A 23,996-nucleotide genomic window follows, 5' to 3' on the forward strand; every position below is an offset into this window, starting at 1 on the left:
TTTATTAGGCATGTGCTGTTGGAGTCTGTGTTCAATTCTCATCGAGTACATGCTTCCCTTTTATCATTCGGGTATCGATGGAATGTGGAGGCGCAATGGCCCAGTGGTTAGGGCAGCGGACTCGCGGTCATAGGATCGCGGTTTCGATTCCCAGACCGGGCGTTGTGAGTGTTTATTGAGCGAAAACACCTAAAAGCTCCACGAAGCTCCGGCAAGGAATGGTGGTGATCCCTGCTGTACTCTTTCACCACAACTTTCTCTCACTCTTACTTCCTGTTTCTGTTGTACCTGTATTTCAAGGGGCCGGCCTTGTCACTCTCTGTGTCACGCTGAATATCCCCGAGAACTACGTTAAGGGTGCACGTGCCTGTGGAGTACTCAGCCACTTACACGTTAATTTCACGAGCAGGCTGTTCCGTTCATTCGGATCAGCCGGAACCCTCATCGTCGTAACCGACGGAGTGCTTCCATCGATGGAATAAAATACTAGTCAAATACAAATAGTTGAATTTACCTGCTTATATATCTACTACACAGGTTACAACTATTTCATCGATTTTTTTCTTCTCTAAATTTCTAGCCCCTTGGGTCTATATAAGAGATTTATCTCTAAACTTTTCAGGGTCGATAAAATAAGTATCAGTTGAGCGCTGAAATTGATGTAATCGACTAGCTACACACACACGCACACACAAACGCGCGCACACGCACACGCACAGACACGCACACATACACGCACAACGACCTCACAAAATAAAATTTTTTGTTAAGCTGGCAGAATCGCTAGCGCGTCGGACAAAACGCTTAACGGCAATTTGGGTTCAAATTTCGCCGCGGTCAACTTCGCCTTTTATCCTTTCTAGGTCGACGAAATAAGTACCAGTTGAGCCCTGGGGTCGATGTAATCGACTAGCCCACTTCCACTAAAACTTTAGACCTTGTGTCTATAGTAGAAAGGGTAAGGTAAATGATTGAATACTCTCAATTGCGTTAAAAAAGAATTTATACAGGTGAAATAAAAGTTAATAACAAGAGCACTCAGAGAGCGCAAACATCCGCCAAGGCAACATCAACGTCCTCTCAACGATTACCTGGAGATGACTTTTAAAATGAGAATATCTGAAATAAACTCGATTGCTCTCACAAACGAGAATACTAAAAATGAACCCGACCGCTCTCAAAAATTAAGTAAAAAAAAAAACGGAAAAATAAACCAGAATCCTTGTCCCATAGCAGATCGATCCCAAAATCTAATCAGTTCGTGCCAGTCACAAGGCCCAAAATCCCTGAAAGTGTCATCCGAATCCATATCTTGAGAAATCTTGTCCACGGACCAACAAACAAACGCGACTATTTTACTCTTTTACTTGTTTCAGTCATTTGACTGCAGCCATGCTGGGACACCGCCTTTAGTCGAGCAAATTGACCCCAGGACTTATTCTTTGTAAGCCTAGTACTTATTCTATCGATTACTTTTGCCGAACCGCTAAGTTACGGGGACGTAAACACACCACTATCGGTTGCCAAGCGATGTTGGGTGGACAAACAGACACACAAACATATATGCACACATATATATATATATACATATATACGTCGGGCTTCTTACAGTTTCCGTCTACCAAATCCACTCACAAGGCTTTGGTCGGCCCGAGGCTATAGTAGAAGACACTTGCCCAAGGTGCCATGCAGTGGGACTGAACCCAGAACCATGTGATTGGTTAGCAAGCTACTTTATTTCGTTTCATTGGCCATGAAGGCCGTATACAGAAGGAGTAGCTTGCTGGCTGGACAAAAAGCATTAATGAGATCAGTGATGAAAAGGATGGTATAAATGGGAGCAGGCAAAAGATGCCCGTCGATCTTCTGCTGCTCTAAAACATCATTCTTTTTTTTTTTTCAAAACGAAAAACAAAACGAGGTATGAAACCTCTTACCTCAGTTCTACAATTACTGGACTTAATAGTCCATTAGAAATTGAGGTACTGAGCCTCTTATAAACAATAAGCATTTAGGCACTAAAGCCTCTTTATCCTTCCTCCCTGATCAGGCCGTATGCCTCCTGCAGGCTATGCTCCAGCACCATGTCGGGGCCCCAGAAGACGAACCTAAACTGGTCCTTCGGAAAGGAGTCCATCACCCTGAATATGTCGACGTCCGATATGACCTCCGTAGTCACCTGCGGAGGCCAATCCAAGTCTTAAGTCCAGGGCATGGTATCCTTCCTCCGGCCCCCTATCTTCCTTAAGAAGCTCTGAATTGCCCCTCCCTTTTGGAAGAAGACAACAAAATCATCTCTCGTCGCTCTGGGAGGGGCCACAGTTTCACCCCTCCCTCAGCTTTAGGGTAAGCAAGCTATTTACCACACAGCCATTCCTACACCTCCGCCTTAGCGAAGGTGGAGGTAATAAGGTTTCGATTACACATGTGATATAGAGATTTAAGAAAGTTTGTTGTGTGTGCAATATAAAAGAATTGAATAAAAACAAAAAAAAAAGAAGAAAGAAAGGTCTGGTGTATGCCAAATGCAGAAGTGTACGTATAAGTGTAGCGTAAGGTGTAAATAAAATTTGCAAGTGTACCAAAGTTTTGTAAGACTTTCCCAATGTCTTTTTGTATGTATGGTAACAATCCTTTCTACCATAGGCTCAAGGTCAAAAAATTTCGGGGAAGGAGACTTGTCGATTACATCGACCCTAGTGTTTTTCACTGGTACTTAATTTATCGACCCGAAAGGATAAAAAGCAAAGTCGACCTCGTTGGAATTTGAACTCAGAACGTAGCGACGGGCGAAATGCTGCTTAGCATTTCGTTCAGCATGCTAACGATTCTACCAGTTCGCCACCCTCTGTTTATTGTAATAATCCTTTCTACTATAGGCACGAGGCCTGAAATTTGGGGGTGGGGGATTTGTTTCTGCACCGCAGAAACAGTGAGCTAATCGCTGTAATCGACTTACGCACTCCCATGAAATTGCTGGCCTTGTGCCAAAATTTGAAATCATTATTATTGTTGTTGTTATGAATTCAAACCTCGCCGATGTCCACTTAGCCTTTTGCTATTCCCGTGGGTGTTGCTGTAAATTAAGCACTTAAGTACTGGCTTTTGTATAATTAACAGCTTCCCCTATTTCCTTAAAATTTAGTTGGCCAAATTTCTGCCTACGTCAGTAATTACTATTGTTGATATGATTCATTAGATGATTATTATAGTGGTGAATCCTGAGATCATCAACGAAAAATATCTTGTAGTATTTAGTTACAGGCCTTTCCGCTTTGACTTCAAATCATGTTGCGTTTACCTTTCACTTCCATCTTTCCAAGAAATTTATGGCCTTGTGTCTATTAAAAAAATCGTTATTTAAAGGAAGGTGTTATGGAAGAACTGTGGCTTTCTGGACTAAATGCTTCAAAAAATATTTAGTTGCGTTTTTTTTTTCTTCGTTTGTTTCTTTTACACACAGAGAGTTAATATCCTGCCGTGTCTGAGTTTGCATTTCATCCCTTCAGAGACGATAATATAACAAAATTATGCTGGAAAAAATTTTGATCAATTATATCCTTCCTTTACGAAATTAGTCTTGTACTTGGGGAGAAATTGATATTAAAAGGTTAATGATATCATGTGATAGGTAGAAATAAACCCTAACGGGGAGGAACATGTGCAATGCAAAGTTAGAAAGGGTTTGTCAAAACATATAAAGAAATAAATACCTTCAGCTTTGTCGGTATCGGCATAACAATAATATGAAAATATTTTCGGAGGGGTTCAGTAAACTTAAGACAAACATACTTGTTGGTATTATGAGCTAACAAATTCAAGATGTTTGTACTGTATTACAAACATGTTAAAATACGGTGGATGATCAGGAGTTCGTCTCATGTTACAAACTTTATGACATCAGGTTTATCACAGAAAGCACTTTTAGTTGTCACTTAAATATCGTGTTTAGTTCACAACTTTACTGGTTTCAAATTTCACCACAACGCCAGCAATTTCCGTGGTTTGGGTATGTCGATCACATCGATCCAAGTGCTCAACTGTGGAGGCGCAATGGCCCAGTGGTTAGGGCAGCGGACTCGCGGTCATAGGATCGCGGTTTCGATTCCCAGACTGGGCGTTGTGAGTGTTTATTGAGCGAAAACACCTAAAGCTCCACGAGGCTCCGGCAGGGGATGGTGGTGATCCCTGCTGTACTCTTTCACCCCAACTTTCTCTCACTCTTACTTCCTGTTTCTGTTGTACCTGTATTTCAAGGGGCCGATTTGTCACTCTCTGTGTCACGCTGAATATCCCCGAGAACTACGTTAAGGGTGCACGTGTCTGTGTAGTGCTCCAGCCACTTACACGTTAATTTCACGAGCAGGCTGTTCCGTTGATTCGGATCAACCGGAACCCTCATCGTCGTAACCGACGGAATGCTTCCATCCAGTGCTCAACTGGTACTTATTTCATCGAACACGAAAGAAGGAAAAAGCAAAGTTGACCCCAGAGGAATTTGAACCCAGAACGTAAAGACGGACGAAATGCCGCAAAGCATTTTGCCTGGTATGATAACGATTCTGCCAGCTCGTTGCCTTAGTTTTAACATTATTGGCAAGTTATAATCGTCAGCAATATAAACATTATTTTTATGGACAGAATCGTTAGAAAGTCAAACTTTGCGATTTTATATACAAATTCCATCCAGATCAACTTCGCCTTTCATTCTTTAGGGTTCGATAAAATAAAGTACCAGCATCAGTCCTCTAATTTTGTGAATTTGCACCAAAATTAGAAAGAACTATTGTTGTTGTTGTTGTTGTTGTTGAGTACTGGAGCTAATATAATAGACTTGCCCTTTTCCTCAAAATGTTAGGCCTTGTGCTTATAGTAGAAAGGGTTATTATTATTACTGTTGTTGTTTTTGTTGTTGTTGTTAGGGCGATGAACTGGCAGAATCGATAACACGACGGGCATAATGCTTAGCTGCTTTCGTTCGTCTTTACGTTCTGAGTTCAAATTCCGCCAGGTGGATTTCACTTTTCGTCCTTTCGAGGTCTATGAAATAAGTATCAGTTTTGCACTGGGGTCGAAGTGATCGACTAGTCCCCTCCTCCAAAAAGCCAAGCTTTGTACCTGTAGTAGAAAGAATCATCATCATCATCATCATCATCATCATTATTATTATTATTATTATTATTATTATTATTACTATTATTATTATTATTATTAAGGCGGCGAGCTGGCAGAACCGTTAGCACGCCGGGCGAAATGCGTAGCCGTATTTCGTCTGCCGCTACGTTCTGAGTCCAAATTCCGCCGAGATCGACTTTGCTTTTCATTTTTTCGGGGTCGATAAATTAAGTATCTATGAAACACTGGGATCGATATAATCTACTAGCCCCCTTCTCAAAAATTTCAGGCCTTTTGCCTTTAGTAGAAAGGATTATTATTAGTATTATTAAACCAGTGAGCCAGAAAAATCGTTAACACGCCGGACAAAATGCTTTGTGGTACATCTTCCGGTTCTTTATGTTCTGAGCTCAAATTCCGCCGACATTGACTTCCGAATTCGATAAAATAAGTAGCAGTTGAGCACTGGGGTTGATGTACTCTACCGACCTCAGTCCACAAAATTACCAAAATTGGCGCGGGTCGTGGATAGACTTGGGGGGGGGGGCTTGCGCCAACCCGGGCAGGTCGATCCACGACAATCTCCACTTTATACGCTACTCCTTAGAGAAGGTAGGGGAGCTTTCTGGCCCCGGGGGGGTTGGCACTGGTACATTTAGACCAGTCTAAAGCATTTGATAGGGTCGACCATCGGTACCTGGCGGCGGTCCTCGAAAAGGCTGGCCTGGGCCCGACCTTCCGCTGTAGGATTGCTGCTTTGTATAGCGACATCGAGTCTGTCGTCAAAGTGAATGGTTTCTTTGCGAAACCATTCAGGATCGAGCGCTCAGTGTCTCAGGAGTTTCCCCTGTCTCATATTTTGTATGTTTTGCTGCGGATGTTGGAAGCACTAGGGGGCGCGCCGAATAATCTGTGGAGCGGAAGAGGAGCTACGGTGTATGCGGATGAGGGCCAGCTTCCACTGGTGGAAGAGGCTATCAAAAGTTACGAGGCGGTGGCAGGAGCAAAAGTTAACAAGGACAAGTCGGTCGGTTTGCAACTCGGCACCAGGAGGGGCAAGCTGATGACGTCCAATAACTTCGTGGGGCGTTGGACGGAAGGTCCTGTTAAGCTGCTTGGGGTTTGGTTTGGCCCAGACCTCCAGATAGGATAAAATTGGAGAGAGGTAACCAGTAAGGTGACTGTTCTAACCCAGACCTGGTCTGGGCGGGCGTTATCCTTGCTAGGGAAGGCGGAGGTGGTGCAGATGTTTATAACATCAGTTATCACCTACCATCTGACCGTGGTGTCTTGCCCTGATTTGTGGATGAACAAGTTGGAGAGAATCCTTTTCCGCTTTTTGTGGAAGGGAGGAGAGCCTCTTGTGAAGCGCTCTGTCTGCTACCAGAAACCGCTAAAGGGTGGGCTAGGGACGCCTTGGCTGAAGATGCGAAAACTCGCGTTAAGGTTGAGGCACCTCTGGATTTACCTGGATAAGGAGCAGGTATGGTCACCGCACGTCCGGTTTTACCTTCCGCGGTTAACGCCTTTAACGGACATTGGTACATAGATCAAGTAGAGACCTGGGCTGAGGGACTGGCAATTGGGGTGCCGTCAGACACTTCAGCTACTCTCTCGGGCAGGCAATGCCGTCAACGGGAGTTCTACCGCGGATTTTTATAGCGGGTTAGTGGAATTTATGTCCGAAGACGCCTTGGAGAAGACCCTGGGCAACGATGAAAATTAGTTCAGAACGTTCGGGCCGGGGTATTTGGATAATTACCAGAAATCCCTGGCTTGGCAGTGCTTCCGTGCGGTGTTACCTGTTCGAGATAACCTATCAAGGCACGGAAGTGCTGTCTCGCCGACATGTCCGAGGTGCGGGCAGGACAGTAAAACCGTCTTGCACGTATTCGTGGAATGCCTGGAATTAACGGGACTGATAGTTTTCACAGAGCAACTGTTGTCATCGATGGGAAGAGTACAGCTATCGGCTGAGTCTATCATCAAGATTGTGCCGCCTCCCTCCCTTAACATGGAAAAGAAGGCTTGGTTTTTCTGCATAGTAGCCATACTGAAAGAAACAGTATGGAAGACGCGTGTAAGAGGAATAGTGACAGGTACCTTTGTCTCTGGCCAGGGGTTGGTAAATTTTTTTAGTTACCACCTCGTAAATAAGATAAGGCTGGAAAAGAGGTGCCCGACGCTAAGTACATTCATGAAAAGAAGGAAGCTTGTGGTAAGCAAGTTGAGAGTGACCGACACCAGGTAAGCGGGGTCAATGGTAACGGGTAAAGGTTCTACCCAGATAGCTGGATGCCTTTCCTTCTGACGTGAATTATTATATATTGCAATAATAATTATACTTAAATACTTTTTTAATTGTATCATTTTCATCTGCTCTCATCATTCGGACCTTAATTTTTAATTATGCAGCTTCTTCACCCTTTGTGCTTGTCTGTCATTGTACGTCTCATCTATGTGCCGCCTTTATGGCAAATCTAATGAAATAAAGAGGCTTGCTTTCCAATTACATGTTTCCGTGTAGTCCCACTGCGTGGTACTTTGGGCAAGTCTGCTATAGCTTCGGGTCGACCAAAGCCTTGTGAGTGGATGTGGTAGACGGAAACTGAAAGAAGCCAGTCGTGTATGTGTGTGTGTATATATATATATATATATATATATATATATATATATATATATATGTATATGTATATGTATATGAGTGTGTCTTTGTTTGTCCTTTCCCCCAATCATCGTTGGTACTAGGCTTAACAAATAAGTCCTAAGGTCTATCCATTCGACTAAAAGAAAACCCTCGGAGGCGGTATCCCAGCATGATTGCAGTCGAATGACTGAAATACGTAAAAGAATTTTAAAAAGTGTAATCATTTTATGTGTGGCATAGCTACAATAGCTTACAGCCGAAACTTTATTGCAGTTTTTATTTATTATTTAGCATGCGATTTTATCCATTTAGTTGCACAAGAATGTTAATCAACAGGGTTATGCAATTAAATGTAATTGACAGTATTGTGTAGATAAGTTGATAATTGCTGCAGTTTCAAAATCTAGATAAGCAGAAGCTACGATAATGTTTCTGATCTAAATGTTACATAGAAAGTTATAAGAGCGCTAAGGTTTCTCATTTTTCTGCTTTGAACGTCTCGTTCTCTTCTCTCCTCTTATCATCACCATTTGTAGCAGCAGTAGAATCACTTTTCAAGAGAAAATATATTACCGATATGAACTTTAATCGTTCTCCATTGACTTTTCTATCTGAACATTCATTAGTATTTAACTTGTACTTTAAAGAAAAGAAAAAAAGAGAACTAACTACTGCAACCTTGAGGTGTTGTATTTTAACATGTTGCTGAAAGGAGAGATAAGCTTGGAAACGGATGCAAATTTATGTCTTTCTAAGCAGGGTTGCAACTTCCTGGGTCACCTTCAAACAATTCTATACAGGTCATCTTCGACATAAACTATCCAGAAGTAGGCGGTAGCGTTTCAGTCAAGTATGATTCTTTATTACCTCCGCCTTCGCTAAGGCGGAGGTATTGTTTTTAGTTGTGTTTGTTTGTTTGTTCGTGAACAAGATATCTCAAGAATCGCTGAATGGTTTCTGATGACACTTTCATGGATGTTTTGTCTTGTGAGCTGCACAAACCGATTAGATTTTGGAATCGATCCGGTACCGGACAAAGGTTCTGGATTATTTGTTATATTTACTTTAACATGAAGCATTACGATCTTAAGTTCATTTTCAAGTCTCTCTCTCTCTCTCTGATTATCTCCCTTGAAAGCACGCTCATGGTCTCCACGTATGTTATGGCGGCGTTGCTCTTTCCAAAGTTTTATTTTCGTTTGTCTATTATTAATTTTACTCGAGTAGAAACTGATGGATAAAGAAATTAAACTACATAAACAAACGGCAGCAAAACCATTCAGAAATTAAATAACACTAACATATTCAGTAACAATAATAAATTTATCATCCTCAATTTTTAGCTTTACCAATTTTTAATATATTGCTACTTGACAATTGCATTTTTAGCTCTGCCTAGAAGGAAGCTTTACTTCTTGGACTCACGTTTTTGAGGTCAACGATGTTGTTAAACCTCCGTTAACAGCACCGCATGTAGGTCCCTTCCGTTTTCTTTCACGCACGGATAAAATTTTCACTATAGACCTTTATGGTCGTAAAGACACTATATCAGTAAATAGACTTCAAAAAAGGCCTTCATAGAGAAAACTGTCCTTGTTTCCACTGCAGACGACATACACACAGCATTACAAACACGGCCCGCACACCCACCTTCACATTCCATGACTGCCATTGGGATCGATAGGTACCGGATGCTTGCAAAAGAAAGAAAACATGGCTTACACAAATAATCTAGAAGTCCAATATGTTAAGAGCAAATAATTATTTACTATCAGGGCTACAAGGTCGGTAGGTAAAAGAGTGAGCTAGTAAAGGCCTAGAGGATACTACAATTTATTAACGGGTAGGTGCAATTTGAAGGGGTGGGGGTGGTCAGGATGTGTTAATTTAAAAAAGAAATTATCAAGAAACTATATATAAGGAAAATACTAACATGATTACCAAAGAGCAATACTCCATTGCCTGGGGATAATACAGGTAACGGATACCGATAGTATATACGGGTATTCTATCCCTTAGTTGGGTACTACAACCGCTAACTCTGTTTACATTTATATATATATATATATATATATATATATATGGAGCAATCTCAAGATTAATCAGCCGAAATTGCGAGGACGATCCGGTTCTTGATTGAAGATAAAAGGCTTCGAATGACCCGTCCGTGTTTTTTTGTATCGTCTTCTGGATGTTTTGTTGTCCCCTTTTGTATCACCTAGTTGTCCAGATGTTTTGCGTTATTGTCCCATTTTGTATCTTATATATACATACTTGCCATCTCAATATGGCTAACCACTAAGGGTGGGTGTTACTGTAGCTTGTAGCCCCAGGAAAACATCGTCTCCAGCTGGCTTTAGGCAGTTACTGTTTATACCTCGTTCAGAGATTTATTATTGCTTGCATACAGTTTTTCGAGATCAGTGACGAAAAGTTACTGGAAAAACGATATAAAGATTTGCATTGGAACACCTTTTCATCGAAAACCGGTGATTGTCGTACGCTGATGACAGGTCAAAACCTAGAAACTGCAGTCCGTGCGTATCACTTAGGTTGACGAGGGAAGGGTGACCTCCCTTTGCAAATACCATAAGAGCACAGAAAGTGTGCCTAAAGCCAGCTGGAGACGATGTTCTCCTGGGGCTACAAGCTACAGTAACACCCACCCTTAGTGGTTAGCCATATTGAGATGGCAAGTATACCTCACATTGTCGTGAAGTTACTGTTTATATCTCGTTCAGAGATTTATTATTGCTTATATATATATATATATATATATATATAAAGTTAATCCAAACAAGAAAACACAAAAAAACAAAAAAACACAACAACACGAGGACGTGGAACAAATAAAGTATTATTGGACGCTCAGGAAAGAAGGGAAGAAGGAGGGTTTAACGTTTCGAGCGGAGCTCTTCGTTGGAAACATAGGAGAAGGAAAGATCCAGAGAAGGGAAGACAGAGGAAAAAATCGCCAGATATATATATATGTGATTCGCCATGCTTGACCGCTAAAGCTACAAGTTTTCTTCGTCCTCTCTCTCTCTTTATTTTCTCTTGTTCATTTCTATTGAAGAGCGTAGGCTCTAAACGTAAAAGACTTTCATTTTCCCCAGCGTCAAACTAATATACCTGCATGCCGTTCATACACCTGTTTTCGTCTATCGTTCTTCTATAAATTTCAACTATATGTATATATACACTTTACTCTTTTACTCTTCTTCTTGTTTCAGTCATTTGACTGTGGCCATGCTGGAGCACCACCTTTTTTAGTAGAGAAAATCGACCCCAGGACTTATTCTTTGTAAACCTAGTACTTATTCTATCGGTCTCTTTTGCCGAACCGCTAAGTTACGGGGACGTAAAACACCAGCATCGGTTGTCAAGCGATGTTGGGGGGACAAAGACACACAAACATATACACACACACACACACACACACATATATATATATATACATATATATATATATATATATATATATATATATATATATATATATACATATATACGACGGGCTTCTTTCAGTTTCCGTCTACCAAATCTACTCACAAGGCTTTGGTCGGCCCGAGGCTATAGTAGAAGACACTTGTCCAAGGTGCCACGCAGTGGAACCTAACCCGGAATCAGGTGGTTCGTAAGCAAGCTACTTACTACACAGCCACTCCTAGAGAGAGAGAGAGAGAGAGAGAGAGAGAGAGAGAGAGAGAGAGAGAGAGAGAGAGAGAGAGAGAGAGAGAGAGAGAGAGGTATATGTATATATAGAGAGAAAAACTGAAAATATTCAGATGAACATTCATGTATAAGCATAAAGAAATTTAAGTAAATAATACCGAAATTTATATAATTATAGAACAGAAAATACCCAAAAATATTAAAACCAAAATACAGGAAACTAAGGGCGAGGGTATGGTGTTTTAAGTAAAAGTAATAGTTGTAGGGTTGGCTGTTGGAGTGTGCAGAAAGTCAAGGAAATGCAGCCAGTTCTGGATGCATATAAACATTACCGTAAACCTTCCCTTCGTCTTCAGGGTGGACAGAATGGAATATAACATTTCAAATCCAAGTGCAAGGAATTTAAGGATAGAATGGGTGAAGTAGCAAGCAGGCAGATAGAAGTAGGGGGTAGGAGGGAGTAGGCGGCTCAGGGGCGGTGGTGTTAAAATAGAGGGAACGGGAAGAATAAACCGGAGAGGAAGAGGGGTAGTGGTCAGGGTATTGACAGAAGAGGTAGAAGTCGTGAGTCGAGAGATGAGTGAGAAGGGGTGGGTTGGGTCGCATTGTGAAGGGTGGCGTCGTTTAGTTATAAACGACGACACCCTTCAGAATAGGGAAACGAAGTAGTTAAAAAAATCGGCCGGAAGGCGGAGGGGAAATTCGAAGAATAAAGGTGGGTTGGCGGCAGAGGGAGAATGGTGAATTAGGTAGGAGGGTATGAGGATAAATGGAGAGAGGTGAACAGAGAGGGAGAAAGAGAGGGATAAGAGGGTAGCAATGGCAATGGGTAGGTAGTAGTGACTCGTTCTGGTTAAGGATAAAGCTAGGGGGAGGTGGGGAAGAAATTTGAAAGATGTGTGTAGGGTGGTGGCATAGGAGTATCTGCTACGTAGGACGAATTCATATATATACATATGTATGTATGAATTCATTATACATACATGCATACATGCATATACATACATGTTCAATTTTCCTGTAACAAGTTGATTATAAGTGGATAAATCAGTGTATTGGCTTTAGAATAACCTTCTATAGCCCTTAATTATAAGATGTTTATATATATAATATATATATATATATATATATATATATAAACATCTTATAATTATATAACAATTGCAGCGTGGAAGGTGTTTGTAAGCCATTTAAGAAACACACAAAAGCCGTTCGATTCACTTCAACATTTAAATTTAATTTGTCAAAATATTTTCGTCGCTTTGAGACCGCGACCTCTTCACTGACAAAAATCCGTGCTGCAGCACAGATTATATATAGCCAACACATAGATACTTGCGCCAACAAAAAAACACCAAACTTCAGGATTTTCCCCCTCTACCAATTTAGGGACGATACAACCTCGAGACAACGAATAAGTAAAGAAAATCTCTTTATTACAAAATACAGGCCACTTCTTAACGGGTCTACGACAAACAATTAATATACCTCAACTTTAGAATAAAAGAAATATATACACACACAAATATTACATTCCATAGAATCCATTACTAATCAGCCCCATCACAGCTATACTTTCACCCATTCATATTCTCCCTTCTCTGTTTTTTTCTTCTTCTTCTTCTTCTTCTTCATCATCATCATTATCATCATCATCGTCGTCATCATCATCACCACCATCATCATCATCATCCTCTCCTTCTCCTTCTTCTTCTTCTTCTTCTTCTTCATCATCATCATCATCAACATCGTCATCTTCTCCTTCTTCTACTTCTCCACCTTCTACCCCTTAACCTTGTCACTAATGCCTTTCAGTATAACGCCTACGCAAATTCCATAAACAATTCCTGAATTGAACTGCCACTGCTGTCCGCCACTGACCATTCAAAATACTACCATCAAGGCATTCCCAGATTTCCCACCCCCTCTCCACATCAGCCTTCTGCTTCTACCCTACCAAGAACTCACAACGACCTCCAACACACAAGTGCAAACAAGGGAGTCAGAGAAAGGCAGAATGCCACTTATATCTGAACACTACAATAGAAATATTCTTTTAAAAAAACTTTTCTTCTAATTTTTCTAAATTTAATTATTTAATCGTTACAGTTGAAAAGGTCTCAAAATGACCGAAACCGGTACTGAAAGATTCACTATAAAATTATCTTAGCATTTTCTATTTTTGACTTGTTTTTTCATATATATATATATATATATTTATACATATATATATGTGTATATATATATGTGTGTGTGTGTGTGTGTGTGTGTGTATGTATATACATATATATGTGTATAGTTATATATATATATATATTTATTTATACAGTTGCGGCTAAAATGTTCAGAACAGCATTGTTTTCGTCAGAAAAGTAGGTATAAGTTTTTATCAAAGTTGTTTTATGTTCTATAATTTTCACAGACAATAAATACGATGTTAATTGTTATTGTCTGAGATTTTGGTGTAAATTGAGAGTCAAAACTTTTATTTAAATCGCCAAAATACACTTATAATAACTACAGAAATCAACTGTCCGAAGACAAACGGGCTAAGACAATCTTTCAGCATACATTCAAGTATTTGGACTCACGTGGACCGGTTTCTGGACTAGCATAATAGTTTAGCCTTCTTCAGCACGTGTTACCATGACAGGAAGCCCCAACTCGTCGTGATGAAGTCAGGGTTGCAACTGATTCGTTTTGCGCAGAAATCATGGCGGTTATGGCAGCCATCAGTGTGAAAATAATTTCAATATGGAGAAAATAATTCACAAAAAAATAATTTGCGAAGATACCATCTGTGCAACAAATTAGAAATGATAATAACAGAATCTTGCCTGACAGGATCGTGGGTCTGGCACAGTTTCATGCTATTTGGCTCAACCTCAACCGCGCGTACCTGCACAGTGGTGTGATAGCTAAGATCCTTGGAGGCGCAATGGCCCAGTGGTTAGGGCAGCGGACTCGCGGTCATAGGATCGCGGTTTCGATTCCCAGACCGGGCGTTGTGAGTGTTTATTGAGTGAAAACACCTAAACGCTCCACGAGGCTCCGTCAGGGGATGGTGGTGATCCCTGCTGTACTCTTTCACCACAACTTTCTCTCACTCTTACTTCCTGTTTCTGTTGTACCTGTATTTCAAGGGGCCGGCCTTGTCACTCTCTGTGTCACGCTGAATATCCCCGAGAACTACGTTAAGGGTGCACGTGTCTGTGGAGTGCTCAGCCAGTTACACGTTAAGTTCACGAGCAGGCTGTTCCGTTGATTCGGATCAACCGGAACCCTCATCGTCGTAACCGACGGAGTGCTTCCATCCATCTAAGATCCGCTTCTGCCAGCAGTTTCAGTAATTTGACTGTAGCCATGCTGGACTACCACCTTTAGTCGAATAAATCCACCCTGGGTCTTATTCTGTGTAAGCCTAGTACTTATTCTATCGTCTTTTTTTTTGCCGAACCCCTATGTTACGGGGACGTGGACATACCACATTTCCAGCAAGTAGACATACTTAGTATATCCTTTGATTAATTTTAATCCTTCAGTAATTTGATACTTTTGTGGGGAGCCTGCAATCGCTTATATTATTGATTCTGTTATTATAATTTTTAAATTGTTACACTAGATAATAACAAAGTTAATGGCATCTTCGCAAATTAGTTTTTCGTGAATTATTTGCTCCGTATATTAATTATATATATATGTATGTATATATATATATTATATATATATATATATATATATTATATATATATATATATATGACCACGTGACCGACCAGACCATCATATGTTGCTACACATCGCTGGTCACAATGCGTTCGCATTGTTTTAGCCTTCGAATGACGCCACCCCGCAGGCTAAGCGAGCAGGCCAATATATATATATATATATATATATATATATATAGAGAGAGAGAGAGAGAGAGAGAGAGAGAGAGAGATAGAGAGAGAGAGAGAAGCATAAGTAGGAGGGGTATGTTGCTAACACAGCTAAGTTGTAGTTTAAGCTTGTTTCGTAATGAAATTTATTATATAGACTTTATGTAATGGGCAAACGATGAATAACATTTGTGCTTACTTGAAAGGGTTACATCTGAGAATCTATTGAGTAATGAGGGGCTGAGGAGGATAAGGATTGCGAGCTATTCCCCTAAACACAATTTACATATTCTGAGATTAGTGATGTGCGGAAAGCATCGCAGATAATGGACCAGGATAGGGTGTATGGAATATTTTGGGACCTCATGTTGTATATGTAAGTCGCTTGAAAGTGACATAGTTTAGGGGTTCGATTGGAGAAAGAATTCGTATGTGTTCAGTAGCAACGCTTGAAATCGACTGTGCCGCCAGTGTAGATCTTTTGCCTGGTGGAAGCGTGGTGTTACAACCCGGCATTTATAGACTCCATTATTGCAGAGACAGAAACCTCCGAGTGGACAGAGTTACAGCTTTAACTACTAGCGCTGGTGTTGGAATTGATCCGTGCAGGTCTAGTCGTATGGTCAGTTACCACAGGTAACAGCCGTGACTCCCTCTCTCACACTGAACGGCCTACTCTTTCCTTCCACCTACTTCTGTTTGCCTTATACATCACCCATTCTGCCCTTAAATTCCCTGCATTATGATCTGAAATGTTAGATGTCAATCTTTACAACCTGAAGACGGAGGCCAGATTTACAACAATGTTTATATGCATCCATTACTGGTTGCATATCCTTGAATTTTTGCACACTCCGTCTGCCAATACATAACCAATACATAATTCCGATGCTACGAAGAAATTCCTGTCGGATCTGAAATACTATGCCCTCTTCCCTGAATTTTCTGTATCTTTTGTACTCCATGTTCGGTAAATATATAAATCTCTATTTGCTTATACATGAATGTTCATCTGAATATTTCTAGTTTTTGTCTCCTTCTCTCTATATATATCTCTATATACATTTACATGTATGTATGTATATTTTATATATGAAGTCCAAACCTGTTTGTTTATTTATTTCCATCATTATCCCCAAATCACACATACACACGCACACACACACACATACACACACACAGCTGTTATTCACTCCTGCTCCAGAGCGTCGGCTGCGGGGTCATTCCGAAAAGCTCTATCTGCGGCGATTTCATCTCAATCGAAGGAGAGGGGCTTTCTCCATCCGGGTTGCGAATCTGTGGAATAAGCTGCCAGACGAGATGGTGAAGATGCCGACGACCGCTCTGTTCAAAGTCTCTCTTGACCAGAAATAGCCTGAACTCTTTACATGAACACCACCCTGTACATAACTCCATGTCCACCTACATGGCCTTGCTTTTTGAGCCAAAAAATTAACTAACTAACACACACACACACACACACACACACATATATATATATAATAGTATCAACCACACTGTCGGATACAAGTGCAAGAGGGTGACTTTGTATTGTTCGATCTTAATTTCAGAGCAGTTTACCCTCATTCTACCTTAAATTTTGCACCGTTTCCCCACTTTCCGATATGTGTTAAGGTCCATGTCAATATAAGGAAGAAGAAGAAGTAGTAGTAGTAGTAGTAGTAGTAGTAGTAGTAGTAGTAGTAGTAGTAGTAGTAGTAGTAGTAGCAGCAGCTTAAGGTCTGCAGGGCAGACATCGTCGTAGCATATTTAGCTAAAAATAACATAATATATACTTGTTTGTTGTAGTGACGTAAATGCAAACAACTTCATTGTTTCACTGGAATGCAGCAATTATTTTCTCTATGTTCTATATTCAAAATAATTTACTGACAACCCCTATCAGAAAATATTTATTGTACATTTATAAAACCTTCTTTGTCTTTGTCACATTCGTAATATAATATAATATAATATTATTTACATATATATATATATATATATATTGAGTTGCCTAATAGTGGTTTTATCTCTAATTTAATTTATATATATATATATATATATATATATATATATATATATATATATATATGTAAATACTAATGTCTAACAATGCTGTTCAAAAATGTTCTGTGAGAGATTTAAAGGGAGGAGAGCCAAAACAAAGTAGCGCATTAATAATAAATTGGTCGACAGATTAAAATTTTGGGAAATTTGACGCTTGGGCGTTATGTATGTATGAATGCATGTATGCATGCCTCCGAGTATGCATTTTTTCCATATACGTACGAACAAAACTCTAAGTAGATAATCAGCGATTAAGAAATATGAAAATTAAGTAGCAAGATAAATTTGAAATTGAGTTGATAGCGTTCTAACCTTGAAGCGTGTTTGTGTTCTTAATGCATGACATCTGACACATTTGTCATATTTTCATTAAATGAGACGCAAATAGCAGTGGTTTTTTTTCTTTTCTTTTTGTTTTCTGTTTGTGAAGACGATGAGCTGGCAGAATCGTTGCTCTGCCGGGCAAAACGCTTAACTTCATTTCTTCTAATTTAATGATCGTAGTTAAAATTCTGCCTCCTATCCTCTCGGGGTCGATAAAATAAGTACCAGTTGCGCACTGAATCTATCTGACCAGCCCCTTTCCCCATAATGCCAGGCCCCCGTAATACAAAGCCCCTAAAATTACGTCAGCAAAGTTTCGAACGAATGTTTTAATATATATTTCTGGTTTGATTTTCAAATCCTACCAAAGTATAAGAAATTATTTTGTTGAGACACTACCGAAGATTTCATCTTAAAATGATATCAACACAAGAATAGTTCTGTGCTGCTTTGTCTAAATTCATGAGAGGTTTTCTATACAATAAATAAACGAAAGATCCATCAGGGTAAGCAGGGCAGCTTGAATTAGAAGCCTGATTCCAGGATCTAAATTATTTCATTGGTGAGGATGTGAAGGTTTTTAGTTTTTTTTTTTTGTTTTTTGTTTTTCCTTGTTGCACATAGTAAAATTAATTTCCCCTAGGCACAGACGCCGCTCCGTAATAAGAATCTTGCTTCCCAGTCACACGGTTCTGGGTTCAGTCCCCCTGCATGGCACCTTGGACAAGTGTCTTCTACTATTGCCCTCGCCTGATAAAAGTCTTATGAGATGATTCGGTAAACGGAAACTGAAAGAATCCCGTGTTACGTATGATTATAGATAGATAGATAGATAGATAGATAGATAGATAGATAGATAGATAGATAGATAGATAGATAGATAGATAGATAGATGAGGGAGGGGGATTCGTGTTGTATTTGTCCTTACCACCGCTTAACAAGTAGCATTGGTTTGTTTCTGTCCCCCGTAACTTATCAGTTCGACAAAAAAAAACGATAGAATAAGTACCAAACTTTAAAATAAGTACTTCGGTCGATTTGTTCGACAGAAACCTTTCAATACAGTGCCCCAACATGGCCACAGTCCATTGACAGAAACGAGTAAAACGAAAAAGATATTCTCTGTATTCCTTACACGATTTTCGTTGGATCTCCGTAGTTTTGACGATGATTATTCAGCTGTTCTATCAACTGAAAATTGCTTGCTCCTAAATTGATATGAAAGTGATTGGGTACTTTAAAACCATGATTGGGTATTTTAAAACCATGAGTGCCCTTAACATAATTCTCGGACAAAAATTAGTAAGACACATTATGTAACAAGGCTGTACATTTTGAATTACTCGACTGGATTTTATAGTTTTCGTTTCCCTAATTCACTCACAAGGTCTGGATCCACCCTAGAAAATGGAATTTGCCTCAATGGGAGCAAACTCAGGGATCCCGTGGATGCAAAACGAATCATTCAGCCATTCTGCACCTACATTCTTAAATTGTCAAAATCACTAAGGAAGAGTTAGTTTGGGAATAACGTTCAAGTAATTTCGCTTTTGCTATGAATGTAATCATTTCTTTTATTACAGCCGAGGCGTCATTTTTAAATCTAGCATACCAATGTCACAAAGCCATTTATTTTTCTTTTTAGTTATTTTGCTTCTTACATTGGCGTAGGTGACTCGTCGCGCCTAATCTATGACTGGGAGATGACAGAAAAGGACCGTAGAATGATGTTTTTAACTGTTAAATGTATGGTTGTTACACCAATGTCATTTCGAATTAATCAACTACGAATTTCCTATTGTAAATGACAGCGTTGAAAAAAGTCTAAGCGATTTTAATTCATTCTAGAGTTTACATCGGAAATTCTGCGTCGTAATTAGTTACATTGTAGAAGTTTAGTATATGTGACTATGGATGATGTGATTAAATTCAGGGTTACGACTACAGATTACTCAAACACGTGAAGGGTGAGCAATGTTCAACTGATTTTCTAGCGATTTTCTCAAGACTTTCGTTCAAGAAATACAGATACAGAATTAGAATGTTCTCTTCGTGGGAAAAACATTTCTAATTTGGAATTCCTACAGGGTGTGATTTGGTTTGGTGTTGAAAACGTTTCCTCGTCGAAAGATAAAAGCGAGTTAGTTTCATTGAAAGCAGTGCATTTCTCTTTTTCTTTTCAGTTGTCAGTGTATGACTCCCTCCTACCACATCTTCCCCTCTCTTGAGACAGACCAACTGGATATGGAATTTTGGGAAGCGAGAAGGGATGTTAAGATACAAATGAAGTCATGAAGGAAACTGAGATCACTTTGTTATTATTGCCAAAGATAATAACATATTGAATGTTAAAGGGGTTCAAAATGAAAAAGAATTTTTCAAATCCGAATGTCACAATAGACCATGTCAGATGGGATTTAATGTTTTGCAGAGATGTTAATATATTATTTTACTGTCAAAATGTCTCAACATTGCGACGGATAAGATTTTGGTATGATTTAGCTTTGGGGCGGGGAGACATGGGGAAGTCATATTAAGGTTAATTGAAAACTGGTGAACGGAAAAGAAGAGGAAGAGGGGAAAAGGGCTGAACATGGGTAATAAATATGATGGTTAATAGTCTGTAGAGAGGAAAAGTTATCAAATAAACTGTAAAGGAATAAAACTGTTGATTGTCAAATATAGATTGGCTTTTTTGTGCCGGTTATAGCGACGATTTAGATGACTATGTAATGTGGCCTTATTAAAAATATTACAGAGCTGTTTGTGATTGTTTGAGAATGTGTCATAGATGCATGTATAGCTAAACAAAAGAAATTTAACCTTATAATTGTTTTGAAACGAATCAACTTCAAGAACATTATTGAAGCTGTTGGTGGAAAGCTTCGTTGAGGGCAGTGAGGAAATACTTAATCGCACAATCATCTATCTGCGTTCATGTCGAGGTTGTTCTAAACGAAAAAACAAACTCTACTGGTCTTTGTGACGGTGTTTACCTCCACTTTCTTTTGCTTTTTGGCGTTAAGTGGATGAGAGATAGTTCTCCTCCAGTGCAGGATAACAATCCTATCGCGATTAACTTTGCCTATGGGAAGACTTCACCTCAACACACGCCAGTTTTACTGAGTCGCCAGTATGTTACACAAACACACACACACACACACACACAAGCACATATGCACACAAACATGTTCCCTTTATCCACGTAAATGAATAATGCTAAGAGAGGGTATAAGATCTTTGGCCAGAAAATTAATCATCTACTCTATATGGATGATCTAAAACTGTTTACCCAAAACGACAAAGAATTAGAAGAGCTCCTGAATATTGTCAAAGAATTCAGCTCTGATATAGGTATGGAATTTGGACATGATAAATATGCAAAGGCTTCTTTCAAGGCAAGGAAATTGATACTACCACAGCTATTCGAAACCTAGACCAATCCGAAGTATACAAATATCTGGGAGCCAATGAAGGTGATGGTATCCAGCACTCTAAAATGAAAGAGAAAATCCACAAAGAATGCTACCGAAGGGTAAGAATGGTCCTAAACTCAGAATTAAATCCTGCTAACAGAATTAATGGGATCAATTCTTTAGCCATACCAATAAGTGATATAGCTTCGGTATTATTAAGTGGAGTCTCACTGACATGCAGAATACGGACGAAAAGATCCGTAACACCTTTACAAGGTACTGAGTGCACCATCCAGATGTAGACAGGATTTACCTCATAAGACATGACAGACTAGGGCATTCCATCCACTGGAATGCTTGTAAATACTACAAAATTAAATCCTATGATAAGTGGTACAGGCACCATCCAGATGATGTAGTAAATGGCGAGGGCGTCACTATCCTTTGGAAGTTACCAATACAAACAGACAGAAAAATTGACTCCAATCGACCAGACATTGTGATCAGGGACTACAACAGAGTAACTTGTCTGTTAATAGATATGTCTGTCCCACAAGATCAAAATGTCTCAAGAAAGGAATGCGAAAAGTTTTCTCACTATAAAGATCTGTAAACTGAAGTCACAAAAATATGGAAGCTTAGTACTACGATAATACCAGTAGAAGGGGGCTGAGAAGTATATTAAGCAACTCTTTGGTGACGCCAATCTCCGTGGAATACAAAAGATAACCTTGATGGATACAGCCCATATACTACGGAAAGCATTGTCCATCTAAAATGGAATAAACATGGTGATAATTTTAGCATGCATAGCAAAACAAAAGTGCCCTTGCTACTTTTGGTCTCCGGAGGATGCCTGGTATTAAGGCAACTGAAATGAGATTACAATGAAAGGAAAGCATAAATGACAAACGAGGAAAGCATAAATGACAAACGAAGCCGCAGTTAAAGAAGATAATACAGAGGAAATAATTATAGACCAGCCCAGGGCTGATAAAAACGCAATAAGGATTGAAAGAGTTAGTATAACTGATAGGCAAAGTGAAATACTCACTGAACCAATCATAAACACTAAGACAAATGAACATCAAATAGAAGAAAGTCACACAAATATTAACCCAAATGAACTACGTGAACTAAAGAATCAAATCAATATTGAATGGCTGGAACTTAAAGAAACCAATATGTATGAACGCGATACACTCCCTAGAATCCGCAACTCTAACCAAAACATGAAAATAATTGGTAAAATCCGCCTTGCACTTAAGGATATAATTTCAGCTAATGATGTTAACATCACAGATCTCAACCACCTTTACTATGCATCCGCGAAAATCTCAACGATTCTATGTGGTGAAAAGATTAGAAAACGGCAACATTCCTACAAAAAGCCTTCTTGGCAAGAGCGTATCCAATATAAAATTAAACTACTTAGATCTGACATTGAATGTTTGAAAAATCTTAAGGTTGACAAGACTACCAAACCTACAAAAACCCCAAAATTAAAGAAAAGAATATATGAAAACTATACTTGATATTGATGCCCCCAGAGAAACCATCAAGCAAAAGGTATCTGCTAAAGCTGCCCGCATAGCGATGTATGAAAAGCGTGTTAGATTCTTCAAGGACAACATGTTAAAAAATACCCCCAAAAGTTTTTACAGGAAGATAGGGAAAACACCAGTTACTGTAAAGTCTGTACCATCAAAAGACGAAGTGCACGGTTTTTGGAATAAAATTTGGGCAGAAGAAAAAACACACAACGAAAAGGCCCCTTGGATTGATAGAATAGCTACGGACTTGTACTCCTTAGAGGAGCAAAAGTGGGAGGGTGTCGAGGTAGAAGATGTAAGATCTGCTCTCAGGAGGTCAAGCAAATGGAAGTCTCCAGGAAAGGATAAAATTCCTAACTTCTGGTTGAATGCCTTCCCAGAGGGCAATGAACTGCTAACAGAACTTTACAATGTTGTTTTGCAACACCCTAGTAGGATGCCTGCTTGGCTAGTTAATGGTTTAACATTCTTGCTCCCAAAAAGTGAAGAAACACATGAACCAAAAAATATAATCTTCAAAGTGACACACAGTCACTGATCTAATAAATAGAAAAATTATTATTTCTAAATCTCTCAACGAGAGACATTCAGTAACAGTACCCCCAAAGTAAAGATTATTTACCAACATAATGTGGTAGTCCCGGTTGGGACGAATGCTACTGCTATTTAGCCCCAGGAAGCATCGTCTCTAGCTGGCATTACGACACACTATCTGTGTGTCACTTTCAAAATTATATGTATGTTCGAACAGGAATTTAGCAGCGCCATCTCTAGCCTAGCAGTTATTTTGTGCTGAGAAAAGGAAATAACCTAGAAACCGCAGTATGGAAATATTGCTTTATGCTGAGTGGGGATGTTAAACTCCCCTGTTCGAAACAGAGATAGTGTGTCATATAACCAGCTGGGGACGATGTCTCCTGGGGCTAAATAACAGTAACATTCGTCCCAACCGGTAATGCCACATTATGTTGGCAAATAATAATATTTACTTTAAAGTACTATTGCGGAATATCTCCCGTTGAGAGATGTAGAAGACATGTGCCCAAAGTGCCACGCAGCGTGACTGAACACGGAACTATGGGGTTGGAAAGCAAGCTTCTTACCGCACATCCACGCCTGCGGCTATTATTATTATTATTATTATTATTATTATTATTATTATTATTATTATTATCATTATTATTATTCAAAAGGATTAACGTAACTCCCCACAAAGGTAAATAGACAATACGAAGAGCGCGATGCGATTACTATAGATATTTTATTGGTTGAACGATATTTCAACAGCTAACCTGTTTTTGCAGAGTTCAAAATCGAAAGTG

The sequence above is a fragment of the Octopus sinensis genome, linkage group LG6 (assembly GCF_006345805.1).
Source record: "Octopus sinensis linkage group LG6, ASM634580v1, whole genome shotgun sequence".
In the NCBI taxonomy this organism is placed as follows: domain Eukaryota; kingdom Metazoa; phylum Mollusca; class Cephalopoda; order Octopoda; family Octopodidae; genus Octopus; species Octopus sinensis.